Source organism: Pogoniulus pusillus, chromosome 21, assembly GCF_015220805.1.
Source record: "Pogoniulus pusillus isolate bPogPus1 chromosome 21, bPogPus1.pri, whole genome shotgun sequence".
Taxonomy (NCBI): domain Eukaryota; kingdom Metazoa; phylum Chordata; class Aves; order Piciformes; family Lybiidae; genus Pogoniulus; species Pogoniulus pusillus.
In genome coordinates this window covers 15,887,894-15,903,730 of record NC_087284.1, presented here as the reverse complement: position 1 = coordinate 15,903,730, position 15,837 = coordinate 15,887,894, and positions in this window count along the sequence as shown.

Below are 15,837 nucleotides of genomic sequence, written 5' to 3'. Positions count from 1 at the left end.
GAAGCGATCTGAATTGCAAATGGTATGGTAATAAGCCATTAGGGAACAACACATCCCTCTTTCACACTTGCAACCCTCTGCTTTAAGGGGCCTCAACTGCACTGAAATACGAAAATAACATTTTAGTCATACATGTTGCTGACAAACATGGAAATGTAGGAGGTCCAAACTCATAAAGAGGCCCTCAAAGAAGATCAGGAGCCACCACAGAAATGGGTGTAGCCCCTGCTTTGAACACGAGGCAGTAGCCAGTGTTCCAGAGGAAAGAAACAGTCAGACTTCCCCATGGCACAGCAAAACACAGGCCTGGCACCTGACTAACATTTATTTTTATTTCTAAGGATCTGAGGCATTTCTTATCCTCTGGAAAGCCATTTCTGTGAATGAATGCAGGTTTTGCATCACCTCGGGTTTTGTGCACAAAGTTTCCTCAAAATATCTGTCTAAACCCTATGAGGAGAGGCTGAGGGAGCTGGGGTTGTTTAGCCTGGAGAAGAGGAGGCTCAGGGCAGACCTCATTGCTGTCTGAGGGGAGGTTGTAGCCAAGTGGGGTTGGTCTCTTCTGCCAGGCAACCAGCAGTAGAACAAGGGGACACAGTCTCAAGTTGTGCCAGGGGAGGTCTAGGGTGGATGTTAGGAGGAAGTTCTTCCCAGAGAGAGTGATTGGCATTGGAATGGGCTGCTCAGGGAGGTGGTGGAGTCACTGTCCCTGGAGGTGTTCAAGAAAAGTCCAGATGAGGCACTTGGTGCCATGGTCTAGTTGAGTGTTTAGGGCTGGGTGCTAGGTTGGACTGGCTGATCTTGGAGGTCTCTTCCAACCTGGTTGATTCGATGATTCTATGAAACATTCTGTGTTCAAACGAGTGAGTTTTTGTTTGGGTTTTTTGTTTTCATTCTTTAGCCTTCTGCTTAAGGCAGCACTTTGCAATGCACAGATCCATTGACTAAAAGGAGATCTGTAGAGGTAAAACATCTTCTATGTGATATCATTTTAGGTCCTATCCCACATATCTCTTCCCACCAATGTACATTTAAAACCACCTGCTGACAGGTGTTTCATAGGTGGAAAGACTTTCTTCTGCAGCCCTATAGCCAATCAATAGCCACTCCTGGGTAGCACTCACCAGGCTTTATTATGTTGATCCCAAAACTGCATACCTTATAAAACTCATCTATTTCATGGTTTCTTGAGTCTGCAGCTAAGGCTGGCTCTCTGTTTCTCCAAAACAGCTGACAAGCAACCTGCTCGCTACATTCAAGCAGACTGCTAGGCAGCTATGATGAAGAGAGTAATGCAGGCTTCTGTTCTGCATCTGCAGAAGTTGAATGTTTGTACCTTAGCACCAACCAGTGCAGCACCTGTTCCTAAGCCACTGGAAACTCATACAACCCTAGCAGTTTCCTAACAGATTTCTGGAACTCTTTCTCCCTTAAACTATATGTCAAAATACAGCTCCTGGAGGTTTTGTTTCTAGAGTACTACTTTGCTGACGGGGAGAACAGCTCAAAGACACAGCAGACCACAGAGACTCTGTAGAATTACCTCACGGGAAGTCCAGCTGCCCCAAATGCTGCTGTGTTAGCATATGTCCTGGACTGGATTTCAGCAGAACATGTCTTCGTCCTTTAGAGTGTTAAAGTGGATAGTCCATTAATTCTTTCATGGCACATTCACACAATCCCCTCTGCTTTTCAGAGATAACACCTTCAAATTGCTGACTGCAGGTGAATCTGGATAATACACCACATCTCATCTTTCCTAGAAGGTTCATATCAGCTTCTGTCCAGCTGGCAAGGATTGCTTGCACAGTACTTTTGCTGAACTGCCAAGCAGGAGGAAGGAAATGGGCACAGTCAGACAGGTCAAAGTTAGACTGCTGAGACAGAGACTGCAGAAGCAGCAGGGAGTTAAGCAAGGAAAATACAACTCAGGTGAAACTGTGGCAGCAGATGAGTAGTACAAGAGCTTGATTAACTAGCTTCCCTACGAAGACTGGAGAAAGCCTCTCAGTTTGAGCCTTTCTGCATCAAACTGTACCTGCTAGCACACGTCTAAACCAGCCACTGCATAAGCTAATTCTGTTGACAACCTTCTAATTTTTGGTGTGTGTATATATATATGAATATACACATGTATAACTTACTCCACTTTGACACTTGTAAGAAATTCTATTGCATATACATATATATTTTAAAGGAAAAAATACATTCGATACTCGAATTTTCATGTAAAAAGGCTGTGACAAGACAAACAAATTTCAGACAGGGAAAATATGAGGTTTTGCTTTGGATTACTTCTTCAAGGATGGGCACACTTAACACTACTCAAACATGTAGACTTTGCCAACAATTCTGCACCACCAAAAGTAAAGACTTCTGAGCTCTCAATTTCCTGGGAATACAGCAGACTGTTCATCTCCTTCAGAGCCACATGAAGTAAATTAATCTCTTCCAATTACTTGGGGTAACAATTCCCTATTTCATATGCACATGTGTGGAGCCTCTATTCATACTAGTGAGATAAAACACATTTCCAGTTTGGGTCTTTGAAAAGGTCTGACATTCAGGATTTATTATTACAGCAAAGATTAAGAACAGTCCTACAGAACTCTAACATTTAAAGCCTTACTTCATTCAGAAGTGATATTCTGACATGGAACAATTAACATATTCCCAGAAGTGTGTCTTTCAGGGAAAAAAATTCCCCAGATAAATAAGAGCATTAAAGATGGTATTATAAGTTAATTCAGATGGAAATGGAATAGTTAAATACTTCCAAATCCAGCTACTTAAAATTTCCCCAGCAACTGCAAAGCAATATAGAAAAGAATATTTGTGCTTTCCTGTCATTGCATTGGCTTTGACGCAGTGCAAAGAATAAGCTACTCAAAATCTAACAAAATATTTTAACAGCAACAACAAAAAAAAAGATAAATCCTGTGCTCTCTGCTACTTTTTTTTTTTTTTTTTACTTTAGGCAGTTATGTATTTTTTGTAGGCAGTGACTTTAGGCAGTTATGTATTTTTTGTATGCTAAAATGAGGTATCTGATATTCATTCCATCATACTCTGGCAAAATGTGTACATGCCAAAGTGCATGCTGTGTACATATTTTATTCTCCACACACAAATTGTTTCATTGTGTTAGATTCTTGCATGTACAAGTCACCCTCTGCACATACACCTGTATGATTTGGCAGTTTAAAAATAGATATTATATATGAAATCTGTTCAGATTTACATACCTGCTCCACTTACACTGGAAAACTGACTTCTATATATTGGATTCTTACCCTTGCTTGGCATATGTCACAGGCTAAAGATCTGCAGTTGTATTTACTGAAAGGAAATCAACACAAACAGTGAAAGCAAAAGATGTGAGCAACTTAGGAGATGTGATTTCTTGGACTTTAAAGCATGTGTGTGTGTGATAGTCACATACTTTTTGTGTCAGATATTTGGCTACCTAAGTATCACTCTTCACATAACACAGTTGTGAGAGCATGTAGTATAAATTGTCATGTATCAGTTCTGAAAAGATGGTCATGCGAATGGAATCTGAAAGACAAACAATCATCTCTCAGCTGCAACTGAACACAATCCAAACACAGCAATATTTTGTTTTGGTTAAGGAAGAATGCTACAGGAACCAACATCTCAGACCTACACTCCTTCCTTGTGTGGACACTCGTATGGCCTTCCATGGAATGGCTAATGTAATGCAGTGTAAATAATCAACACTCTACTTCAGCCTCCAAAAATACCAACATAAATATGTGATATATTAATATGTTTAAAAATACAAAAGATAATATTATTGTCGGGAACCCTGACCTGGCTTACTTGAAAACAGAAATGAGGAAAGTTTAGTTCTTTCCACTGGCTAACTAGGTCACAGGTTTCAGCAGAGACCAGGCCACCATTAGCTACATAAAAGTTGACTTAACACAGAGTAGATGATTTATGAGAGGAAAGCCATATATATATATATATATATATAGCCAATGCAAATCTGAGTCAAGAGAGGAGCAGAATTCACAGTATCACAGTATCATCAGGGTTGGAAGAGACCTCACAGATCATCAAGTCCAACCCTTTACCACAGAGCTCATTCTCCCTTCAGAATAATTAATGTTGTATCATTATACAGATAACACAAAGAGTCTCTGGCTCCACTGAGGTTTAACAGTAAAGCCACAAAAAAATAAAACCCAAAACTCCAACCAAAACCCAATGTGATGCATGTGCTTCACCAGGACTGGATGCATTACCTATGTGAGATTCAGCATTGAAATTGCCCTCTATGTTGATAATCAGACTAGCTGCTAACATAGGATTATCCTCACTTACCTTCTGCAAATCCTTTGGGTTAGTGGCAATTATATTATTTTGACAAAGAAGAGCAGTCTACAAAATTGGCAGGAACTGTAGTGCAAAGGTATCAATTCTCTCAGTCAAAAGAAAACAAGAGGGTTTAAGTGATATCACAATCAAGCCTTGAAAAAAATCAATTCTTGGGAGTAGGTCATTGCAGAAATCTTTTTTATTGAAAGAAGTTTCAATCAACATATTCAAGGTTCAGACTGTGAAAACTGAGTCTAAATCTGCCTGTATCATCACTCATAGGTATCAAAGAGGTTTCCTAACCAGCAGTTCAAATGACAAACACACCTCTTCCAGAGATGTGTGAAAATACTGGGATGCACTCATTTCATTAGATGAGTTTGATAGCCTTTTCCAAACAGAGGACTTGAAAAGCACAACACACCAAGATTCATTCAAATTGTAGAATCATAGAATCAGTCAGATCAGCAAATTCTTACCATGGTACCCCTAGACAGAAAGGTCTTTTACAATGCTGATGATTTTGGAGTATCCAAGTTCATCCATCCAATCTGCTCCATGGAATCCTGATGACAAATCCATGCTAAGCCTGCTGTGACAGATAGAACAAGCTATCCTTCCCATAAAACTGGAGCTGAATGTGGTATTGCATAGAAGAGATAATGCATAAACACAGAGTTGCACAAAGCTCCATATGGCTTCCACAAAAGAAAGATGGAAAGAATCAAGGCAGCTGCTTTCCATAACCACCACCTGTATGTAGGAATGGGGAAATCTGCATGAAGAATGTCTCCTCCATGCATATCTACAGAATTTAATCCCAGCCCTTCATTTCCCATCTTCTGAACATGGTTTTCATTCACAGAATGAGAAATGGCAGAATATGTGTGGATATGAGATAATGTGCCTTAGGGCTAGAAACAAAGGGAGGTGAAAGTAACAACCTCAAATGTGAAGGTGAAGACAGTGATGCAAAATGCAGTTCATTTCACGTGGATATGAGCCTGGAAATCCTGTTACTGTGAACATAAGTCCTGAACAATAAATTCCCCTGATGAAAAAATCTTCTCTCCTCATTGACACAAAATAGAACAGAAAGTAAGAAGTGGAGATAAATAATCACAAAAGATCTACTTTCAAACCTTAGCAGATGATGCTGTGGTAACATACAGAATGGAATTACTATCTTCCTATATCACAATGTTATCAAATAACTGCTCAGAGACAGAATGTAGTATGAAACCCTAACATCTTGTTGGTTGTCGTTGTGGCCAATACTGCTCTTTGTGCTTCATCCACTGCAGTGTGCTAGTTTGTGAGTGAGAATTGCTTTCAGCTAATGTTTATTTTCACTCTATTTCATTAATGCACCATGTCAAACAGTCTTAGTTTTGCCAGCATGTGCAAGCCCCAAAACTCTCAGCTGCATACATGCAGTTTTTCCCTCAATGCTGACCTGATTTAAGAAAGATGGGATTAGACACATGAATAAGAGTATGAGCAGGGTTCATGCCTAAAAAGAAAAGCTATATATACTTACTCTCTTTTAAAAATATATAAGAAGTTAGCTATTTGTTTCACTCAAGCATCAAACCATTTGGGAGTAACTGTTCCTATAGCAGGTCTTAACAGTGCCAAGCAAAAAACAGATCACAGAATTGTCAGTGTTATAGGTTGAGGGCTAAGTGTCCTACCATACAGATCACAGTATCACAGTATCATCAGGGTTGGAAGAGACCTCATCAAGTCCAACCCTTTAGCACAGAGATCAAGGCTAGACCATGGCACCAAGTGCCACGTCCAACCTTGCCTTGAACAGCCCCAGGGACGGCGACTCCACCACCTCCCCGGGCAGCCCATTCCAGTGTCCAATGACTCTCTCAGGGAAGAACTTTCTCCTCACCTCGAGCATAAATTTCCCCTGGTGCAGCCTGAGGCTGTGTCCTCTTGTTCTGGTGCTGGCCACCTGAGAGAAGAGAGCAACCTCCTCCCGGCCACAACCACCCCTCAGGTAGTTGTAGACAGCAATAAGGTCTGCCCTGAGCCTCCTCTTCTCCAGGCTAACCAATCCCAGCTCCCTCAGCCTCTCCTCGTAGGGCTGTGCTCAAGGCCTCTCCCCAGCCTCATCGCCCTTCTCTGGACAAGCTCGAGTATTTCGATGTCCCTTCTAAACTGGGGGGCCCAGAACTGAACACAGTCTTCCTCCAGAAGATGCAGAGTACCCAGGTGGTAGATGGTCCCCAGAAGGTGGACACAGGAAATTGTAATTGTCTTATCCCATAATCCTGCACGTCTCTACGTAAGGAGAGGCCACAGCCAGTTCTCTCTCTTTCTCCCTCCTCTCTTCCCTGAGCATGTGCAGCAGCTGTTATCTCTTGGTTTGTGGGGGAGAGAGACCTTCTCTGAGCTTGGCTAGCAAGCTAATTTCTTGCCACGCCATGACCTGGGGGGGACCGGGGGGAAAGACAGATATGTGTAGTTTAGTGTACTCAGGGCCCACCGGGTCTAGTGGGGAGCGCATCGAGGCTTGGTAGGCCTGCCCCAGGTGGAGGGCAGTTTGGCCTACTGAAGCTGAGTGTGGTGAGGGGAAGGTTATGGCCTGGTGGCTGAGGTCTGGCTGCAGCCTGGTTTTTCACAGTATCACAGTATCAGCAAGGTTGGAAGAGACCTCACAGATCATCAAGTCCAACCCTTTACCACAATTATCAAGGCTAGACCATGGCACCAAGTGCCACATCCAATCCTGCCCTGAACAGCCCCAGGGACGGCGACTCCACCACCTCCCCGGGCAGCCCATTCCAGTGTCCAATGACTCTCTCAGTGAAGAACTTTCTCCTCACCTCCAGCCTAAATTTCCCCTGGTGCAGCCTGAGGCTGTGTCCTCTCATTCTGGTGCTGGCCACCTGAGAGAAGAGAGCAACCTCCCCCTGGCCACAACCACCCCTCAGGTAGTTGTAGACAGCAATAAGGTCACCCCTGAGCCTCCTCTTCTCCAGGCTAACCAACCCCAGCTCCCTCAGCCTCTCCTCGTAGGGCTGTGCTCAAGGCCTCTCCCCAGCCTCGTCACCCTTCTCTGGACACGCTCCAGCATCTCAATGTCCCTTCTAAACTGGGGGGTCCAGATGGAGAGCTAGGCTGAGAGCCTATCTGTTTTAAGAATATCCTTTGGGGCTTTACACCTTTTGTACTTTTGGCTCCTTTTGTAAATAGTATTTTTCATTTAACTTCTTTTCTGTGTGAGATTTTTTGGCTTTTTTTAGTCCTTCAGGGTAAATTCATTCTGTCCAGAGCTGTTTCCTGATCAAGCCAAGACAGTCAAGATTAGAAGGGATCCCCAGTGATCATCCAGTTGCAATGCCCCTGCCATGGGCAGGGACTTCCTCCACTAGAGGAAGGTTGCCCAGAGCCACATCCAGCCTGGCCTTAAAAACATCCAGGGATGGAGCTTCCACCTGGGCAACCTGTTCCAGTGTCTCACCACCCTTACAGTGAGGAATTTCTTCCTAACATCTAATCTACATCTACCCTCCTCTAGCTTAGATCAGTCCTAGCAAGTTATTATTGAGAGTAAAGTTTTGGGTTTGTTTTTGTTTTCCTTTTTTGTTTTTTGGTTTTTTTTTTAACTCATAACAGGCTGTTATTTTAAAAAAATTAACCCCATCAACACAGTCACTACAAATATTCCACAGAACTACTTTGTATGTTCTTCTCTGTCTCACAGTGACTTCGTAGAATTTCTCTGTTTCATCACCTGGTGGACCAGAAGCAGCAGCCAGAATAGCAAGCCAAAGTTCATGCTCCATGATACTTTGTTCCTGCCAGCACCTTCATTCTGAAGCTGGCATGAGAGATTCAACTCAACTCAGGACACCATACAAAAGACCTTCACAATTCAAGGAAGTGTGGTGTGATTACAAAGCAGTCAGCTGGTTCACTGCCTGGGGCACCTGGAGATGGCTGGTGTGAGACATACCAAGAAGAGTGGGCTTCAGCAAGGTGGTGGGCAAGTAAAAACTCAAAAGTGTAGCATCCCTGTTTGAAAAAAAAAATAAATACAGAGAAAAATCAGCAGTTCAGAAGTATTTATGGAGCATGCACTACCAGAAGAAAAGAAGACTGTGGAAAAAAAAGTGTATTCTAAGGGTTAAGCTTAAGCACAGCTGTGCACTTTGCTGGCATAGGAGCCTAACACACCCAGTCAGGTGATTTATGCAAAGTAGAATACAGAAGCATAAACGTCTGTCTTCCAGTACTAAGTCCATTAACATTAGAATTAGATATGTCATCTCTACCCAGTATACATTATTTTAGTCATCATTACACACTTATTCCTTTATCAGATTTCTGTTCAAATGAGCTGCACTGAACACAAAAGACCTGAATAATTTGATATGCAATAAATGTGTCCTTGTAGCCCTGGTATTTCCTTAAATAGAGAAAAGAATATGGTTAGATTAGCTCAAATGACAATTCACTGTCTCACATTAGGTTCACTAGGTTACAGAGGGAAAACATTCATGTACTCTCCAAAGAAAGGGTTTGAAACATGACAGAAGCTACAGTTAATTAGTTGACTGGATTATTCAGTCCTGGCATACAGGCACAAGCTCTGCTTTAGCGAAGAAACAAGCACTGACAGAAGTTAATGCCTTGGAGATTCTTCTTTAAACGTTTTAGACTTTTGTCAAAACTATAATTGCATTCATATGAGATTCTCTGCATCTTGCATAACAGTGAGTTGATCTTTTTTTCACCTAGTAGGAGGTTTTCAGCAAGAAAGGGGAACTGAGTAAATGGAACAAAACATAAGTGGATGACATGCATTGGGAGCAAATGTGCAGATCCTGTACACCACACCTTGCAAAAACCTTACTTCTCTCAAAGGCACTTACAGCATGAGTGGAACAAAACCCAACAAATGGAAAAAGACAGACAGATGGAAGAACAAAGAAGTAGTGACACAGTTGGTCAGTGTGATAGGCAGCATTCTCAGCACATCCCTAGTCTGACAGCTGTCAAAATGTTAATAAACTTCACAGCAAAAGGGAGTTTTAAAGAGGCAGCTAAGGAAAATCTCTTAGAAAAAAGTGAGGTGAGATGAGCTAAAAATCTAAAATCTGCAAAATGTTTAGGTTTTTTTGCTTTGAAACCCTTCTAAGGGAGTACAAATTAAAATCACTTGGCTTAATAACGTCTGGGTTGCTAGATCCATGAGACATTTCCTTCTCATTCACTGATGGCCTGTGTTGTCTTAATGCCATTGAAGAAACCCTTCTTTTCATTTCAGATTCTCTTGCCTCTAAGAAACTTGACACACTGTCCCTGTAAGAAAGCTCCTTTTCCTCTGAACACATTTACCATCTCCAGTCATGCCAGACATTTGCAGGGTGTCAGATGTGAAGGAAATACAAATATGTTCACATGATCAACAGCTGCCCTGCGAAAATGCCTGTGGGGATGGGGAAATATTCTAGACCCCTACCCAGCAGCTCTGAACACAGTGGAGTGATTAAAAGAATAAGCCTAAGAGTTACCAGGAAATCAAGTTATTTAGAGACACAAAAAGACAAGAACTGATTTTTTGACATTCAGCACCCTGTTTTCAAAATTAATCTCTTCTCACAGGTAATTAGTGGCAGAACAAGAAGGAACAGCTGGAATGTGTCCAGAGAAGGGTGACAAAGCTGGTGAGAGGCCTGGAACATAAACCCTATGAGGAGAGACTGAGGGAGCTGGGGTTGTTTAGCCTGGAGAAGAGGAGGCTCAGGGCAAACCGCATTGCTGTCTACAACTACCTGAAGGGAGGCTGTAGCCAGGTGGGGTTGGCCTCTTCTCCCAGGCACCCAGCAACAGAACAAGGGGACACAGTCTCAACTTGTGCCGAGGGAAGTCTAGGTTGGATGTTAGGAGGAAGTTGTTGGCAGAGAGAGTGATTGGCATTGGAATGGGCTGCCCAGGGAGGTGGTGGAGTCACTGTCCCTGGAGGTGTTCAAGCAAAGCCTGGCTGAGGCACTTAGTGCCATGGTCTAGTTGAGTGGCTAGGGCTGGGTGCTATGTTGGACTGGATGATCTTGGAGGTCACTTCCAACCTGGTTGATTCTATGATTCTAAGCTGTGACTGGGTAGGTTTAGACTGGACATTATGGGGGGGAAAATCCACAGAAAGAGTGGGCAGGCATTGGAATAGGCTGCAGAGGGAGGTGGTTGAGTCACCAACCCTGGATTTGTTTAAAAGTTTGGGTGTGGTGCTTGGGGTTTAGGGGTGAACCTTGTAGAGTAGGGCTATCAGTTGGACTTGGTGATCCTGAAGGTCTTTTCCAACCTGAATGTTTCTGTGATTCTGTGATATGATGACCCATAATATTGTCTGAAAGCCTATCAGTAATCCTTCTAGCCACATACAGAATCATACTGTTTTTCTAAAGCTTGTGAGCACACTGGGAGCTACTGTTTCATTTAGTAAGCCAGAACTCCATAGAACTTCCATCATTTAGCTCTTCACCTTATACCCAGAACTCATTAGTACAATATTTATGGATAAGTCACAGTCATTTAAAATGCATTTTTAAATAGCATGTTATTGTTTGCAAAAACTCACTACAAAGAGACTCATGCAAAGCAAAGTTTGACATAGAAGTGAAGAAATCCTGAAATTAGCATTGCTGTTTGCTTCCCTTTAGAGTCCACACCCTCCCAAATATTCTGCACATAAAACTAACTGAAAAATAACTATCTTGGGAAGCTTCTCACTGATCTAAACCAGTATGAAGATGCCCTGTAGAATAGAGAAATGCTGGGGGGATGGAGACAGGAAATAAATTAAGAGAAGTAAAATTATTCATAATGGAAGCTAATCTTGTCTCCCTAGGAGTCAGTATCTTAGATTTATGCTTGCTTCCTCTCACTGGTCTGCCTCATTCCCATTGTTTTATTCCTGCTATTACCCATCAGGCTCTTGCAAAAGCATGTAATCTGCACCTGCTTTTAAAAACATATCATATTAGTGACAGCTCTAGTATTTCAAGTAATCCAGGTTGAAGTTCTTCAAAGGACTTCTTTCTAAGTCAAAACAGAAACTGTCACATAGCCTCTGGCAAGCATTTGGCACATTCAGGCTCCACAAGGACAGGATTTGCAGCTGCTGCTCTAGCAATCTATAGGAGGAAATTTGGTTCACCATAGTTGATGATGCTTCTCACTTCAAAAAAGAGTGGTAGTTTGACATGTTCCAAGCTGCTGTGCTACAGGTACAAGCTCTGGCACCTTTTCAGCAACTCCTGACCCTGCATGACAGAAAGACAGACATAGAGGTCCTGAAGCGGGTCCAGAGAAGGACATGAAGCTGGAGAAGGGTCGAGAGAAGAGAAGGAGAGGCTGAGGGAACTAGGGTTGTTTAGTCTGCATAAAAGGAGGCTGAAGGGACACCTCCTTGCTCTCTACAACTCCCTGAAAGGAGGTCATAGTGAGGTGGGAATTGGTCTTTTCTCCCTAGTAAGAAGTGACAGGATGAGAGAAAATGGCCTGGCATTGTGCCAGGAGAGATATGGATTGGACATTAGAAGAAACTTCCCCACTGAAATGGTTATTAAACATTGGACCAGCCTTTCCAGGGACATGGCTGAATCCCCATCCCTGGAGGTGTTTTAGAGGGACATGGCTTAGCACCAGACTTGGTAGATAGATAATGGTCAGGCTCAATCTTGAAGGTCTTTTCCAATCAAAATGAATCTATATTCTATCCTCTAGGTAACAGAGCAATTTTGCACAGGTCTCACAAGCACCAGACATTGTCCTTGTAAGCTGGAGACAGTTGAACATACTTTATTACTATTGGCAACACTCATCTCTAAAACTTCCCCTGACATTTAAGGGGCCTCTGTTTGAAGGCTAATTTCAGCAATAGATTTTATTGTTTTCCTGCACATTTGCCCTCCTCTGTACATGTCCTGGGCTGAATCAAAAGAAGTGTGGCCAGCAGATTGAGAAAGGTATTCTGCAACTTTGCTCTGCTCTGGGAGCACTGCACCCAGCTCAACACAATGACATGGACCTCATGGGGCAGTTCCAGAGCAGGGTCAGGAAAATCATCAGGGGGCTGGAACACCTGTCCTATGAGGACAAGCTGAGGGAGCTGGAGTTATTCAGCCTGGAAAAGAGGAGGCTCTGGGGAGACATATTAGCAACCTTCCAATACAGAAGGAGGCCTACAAGAAGGCTATAAAAGGACTGTTTACAAAGGCCTGCAGTGACAGGATGAGGGGCAATAGTTTGAAACAGAGAAAAGCAGATTTAGGTTGAATGTTAGGAGGAAATTCTTAACCATGAGGAACACTGGAACAGGTTGCCCAGGGAGGTGGTTGAGGTCCCACCCTTGGGGATATTCAAAGACAGGCTGGACAGGGCTCTGGACAACCTGATTTAGTTGAGGATGCCCCTGCTTACTGCAGAAGGGGTTGGACTAGGTGATTTTTGGAGGTCCCTTCCAACCCAAGCCACTCTACCAACTCATTACAAAGCAGTAGCTTTTAATCAGGTTCATGTACTTAATGTCCTCTTTCTAACAGAAGCTGTGTATCTAGCTCAGTCACATTCTAGCCACGCAGCATGAGCTGTAGCAAAATAATGAGAAATAACTGATCAAATCTCCATATACCTAGGACCCAGTTTCCAAAATCCCCTCTGCTGTTCAGATAGAATAAATAAATAGGAAAATGCACTCTTCTGAACACTAATTTAGAGTCTTTTCAGGACCACAAGCATTTTAACTTCTCTCTTTTATATTTCTTTCTGGACACCTCTCCTCCCTGTGACTGTCACATCCACAAGAGCATTTTCATCCTTTCTCCCACGCAGCATATTGTGCTTTGGATTTTATAGCTTTCCTGATACCTAAATTGTCGAGGTGCTGGAACATGTCCAGAGAAGGGCAACAAAGCTGGTGAGGGGCCTGGAGCACAAACCCTATGAGGAGAGGCTGAGGGAGCTGGGCCTGTTTAGCCTGGAGAAGAGGAGGCTCAGGGGTGATCTTATTACTGTCTATAACTACCTGAAGGGGCATTGTAGCCAGGTGGGGGTTGGCCTCTTCTCCCAGGCAACCAGCAATAGAACAAGGGGACACAGTCTCAAGTTGTGCTGGGGGAGGTCTAGGCTGGATGTGAGGAGGAAGTTCTTGCCAGAGAGAGTGATTGTCATTGAAATGGGCTGCCCAGGGAGGTGGTGGAGTCACCGTCCCTGGAGGTCTTCAAGAAAAGACTGGATGAGGCACTTAGTGCCATGGTCTAGTTGACTGGATAGGGCTGGGTGCTAGGTTGGACTGGATGATCTTGGAGGTCTCTTCCAACCTGGTTGATTCTATGATTCTATGATTCTAAATGGATGCAGTTCTTTGAACTCCACATCAGACACCTAAACTAAATTCTTTAGTGGTCACAGAAGAGTTGATGCTTTCTTAGCATTGCTGGTTAGCATTTTGTGGCCACACAGTGCTTCACTAAATACAGGGTAGCTCTCTCTAGCTGCCAGACTTCTTTCAGTCTAAACTCCTAAACCAGTTTCTAGGGAATGCAGAGACAAAGATGCATACACATACATGCACACAGGTGTGTACATAAGCCTTTTCAGTTAAATGACTAATTGCAGCCACTTGTGTTACTTCTAAGGGGAATGTTTCAGTTGTGAATGTCAGGAAATCTGATTTCCATTGGTACCCTTAATAATTACTGAGAACATTTTTTTCAGCTTACAAACTTTTACTATGTAATGTCTGGGTGATTAAATGGCCCTGGTGGTTTTGGACAAGAGTGCTGACACAATGTTGCCTAATTCATATGTATGCCCTGACATACATATTCCAGAGTATATGTGGAATGGGTAGTGGTCCATTCAAATACAGGACTGAAGGATCATTAAGACTAACAATTGCTCGCAAAGTACTGGAAAGAGCAGTCAAAGAGGATGCCAATTATTTTCTCTACCAGTGTGGGACTGAGAAAAAAAAGGGAGACATCCCATAAACTCAGTTTAAAGGGACAAAAAGGAGGAAGAATCCCCTTGTTTAGTTCTCTATCTGAGATACAATAGACTTCATGCTGTAAATATACGCCCTTCTAGAAGGATGCAGAAAACATTAAGAGATCCTCAAGATGGAGTAATGGGAATTTGTGACTTTTCTTTTTGCTTTTTAAACAATCCTGGTCTACTGATATTCTCAAGCCTTACTGAAACCTTACCTATGATCTAAGTAAAGCATTTTGAACTTTTGGGATGTGTGGAAGTGATGCCTGTTTCTCCATTTGAAGCCACTGCTCTTACTGTGCCAGCTTTTACTGACTGGCTTAGAAAGTGTTCTGGGCTGAAGGAGGAAGGTGCTTCGGTAAGGGAGAAAGAAAAAAAGTCTTTCTAAGCCACCATGTATGATAAGATCCTCTGAGGAGAAATAGGCATTAAAACCAGAAAGAAAATACCCTCCAGCTCTTCAAATACAGTAATGAAAACAAACCACTTTCCCTTACCTCAAATATTTAAAATATTAAAAGTTTGAAAGTTCCCCAAATTGAATCCAATTATTCTCAGAACCAGAGGCAAATTTCTCCAACTCTCTCAGCAGCTGATGCTCAGCAACCATCTGAGCGGTTTTGCACTCTAAAATCTAGGGCAGCTGACAGTCAACAGATCTACTTTGCTGAGAGGATTTGCTGTTAATTTTGCCCAGCTTCTCTTTTCCACTGACAGTCAATATTTTTCAAGTAAACTCATCCATGAATTCATGTAAAGATTCAACTTGAAAGTCCTAGGCACTGATGGATCTATTTTCAGTGCTTTAGATGCAGCTCCAAATTCGAGTCAGAAGGTGAGCATTTTTTGATACTATTCGTCTATATATAGTTTAATTAATCCATCTATTTGAGCATCTTAAAATGTCGAGGTGTTACCTTCAAATGTCTTCAGTAAAAATGATCAAAACCTGGCAGCAGCAGTGTTATTTGTTAGGAAAAGCATATCAAAATCTCACCAGTGCACAAGAATGCTACACTGAAATTCTCTCTTCATCACTGTCTCAGTGGTAATTTAGGGCCAAAAATCAATATACTTACTTTGCAAAACCAGACAAAGGGTGAAAGGGGGGAAAGGAAGAAGGGAAGGATGAAAGAGAGGAAGGACACAGTCTCAAGTTGTGCCGGGGGAAGTATAGACTGGATGTTAGGAGGGAGTTCTTCCCAGAGAGAGTGATTGGCATTGGAATGAGCTGCCCAGGGAGGTGGTGGAGTCACCATCCCTGGAGGTGTTCAACAAGAGACTGGATGAGGCACTTAGTGCCATGGTCTAGATGACTGGATAGGGCTGGGTGCTAGGTTGGATAGGATGATCTTGGAGGTCTCTTCAGCCTGCTGGATTCTATGATTCTATGATTAATTCCTGACCGGTTTGAGTTTCTCTGGTGCATGTGTAACTTGAGGAACTGAAATTCAGAGGTTACACATGCATTTTGGTGTT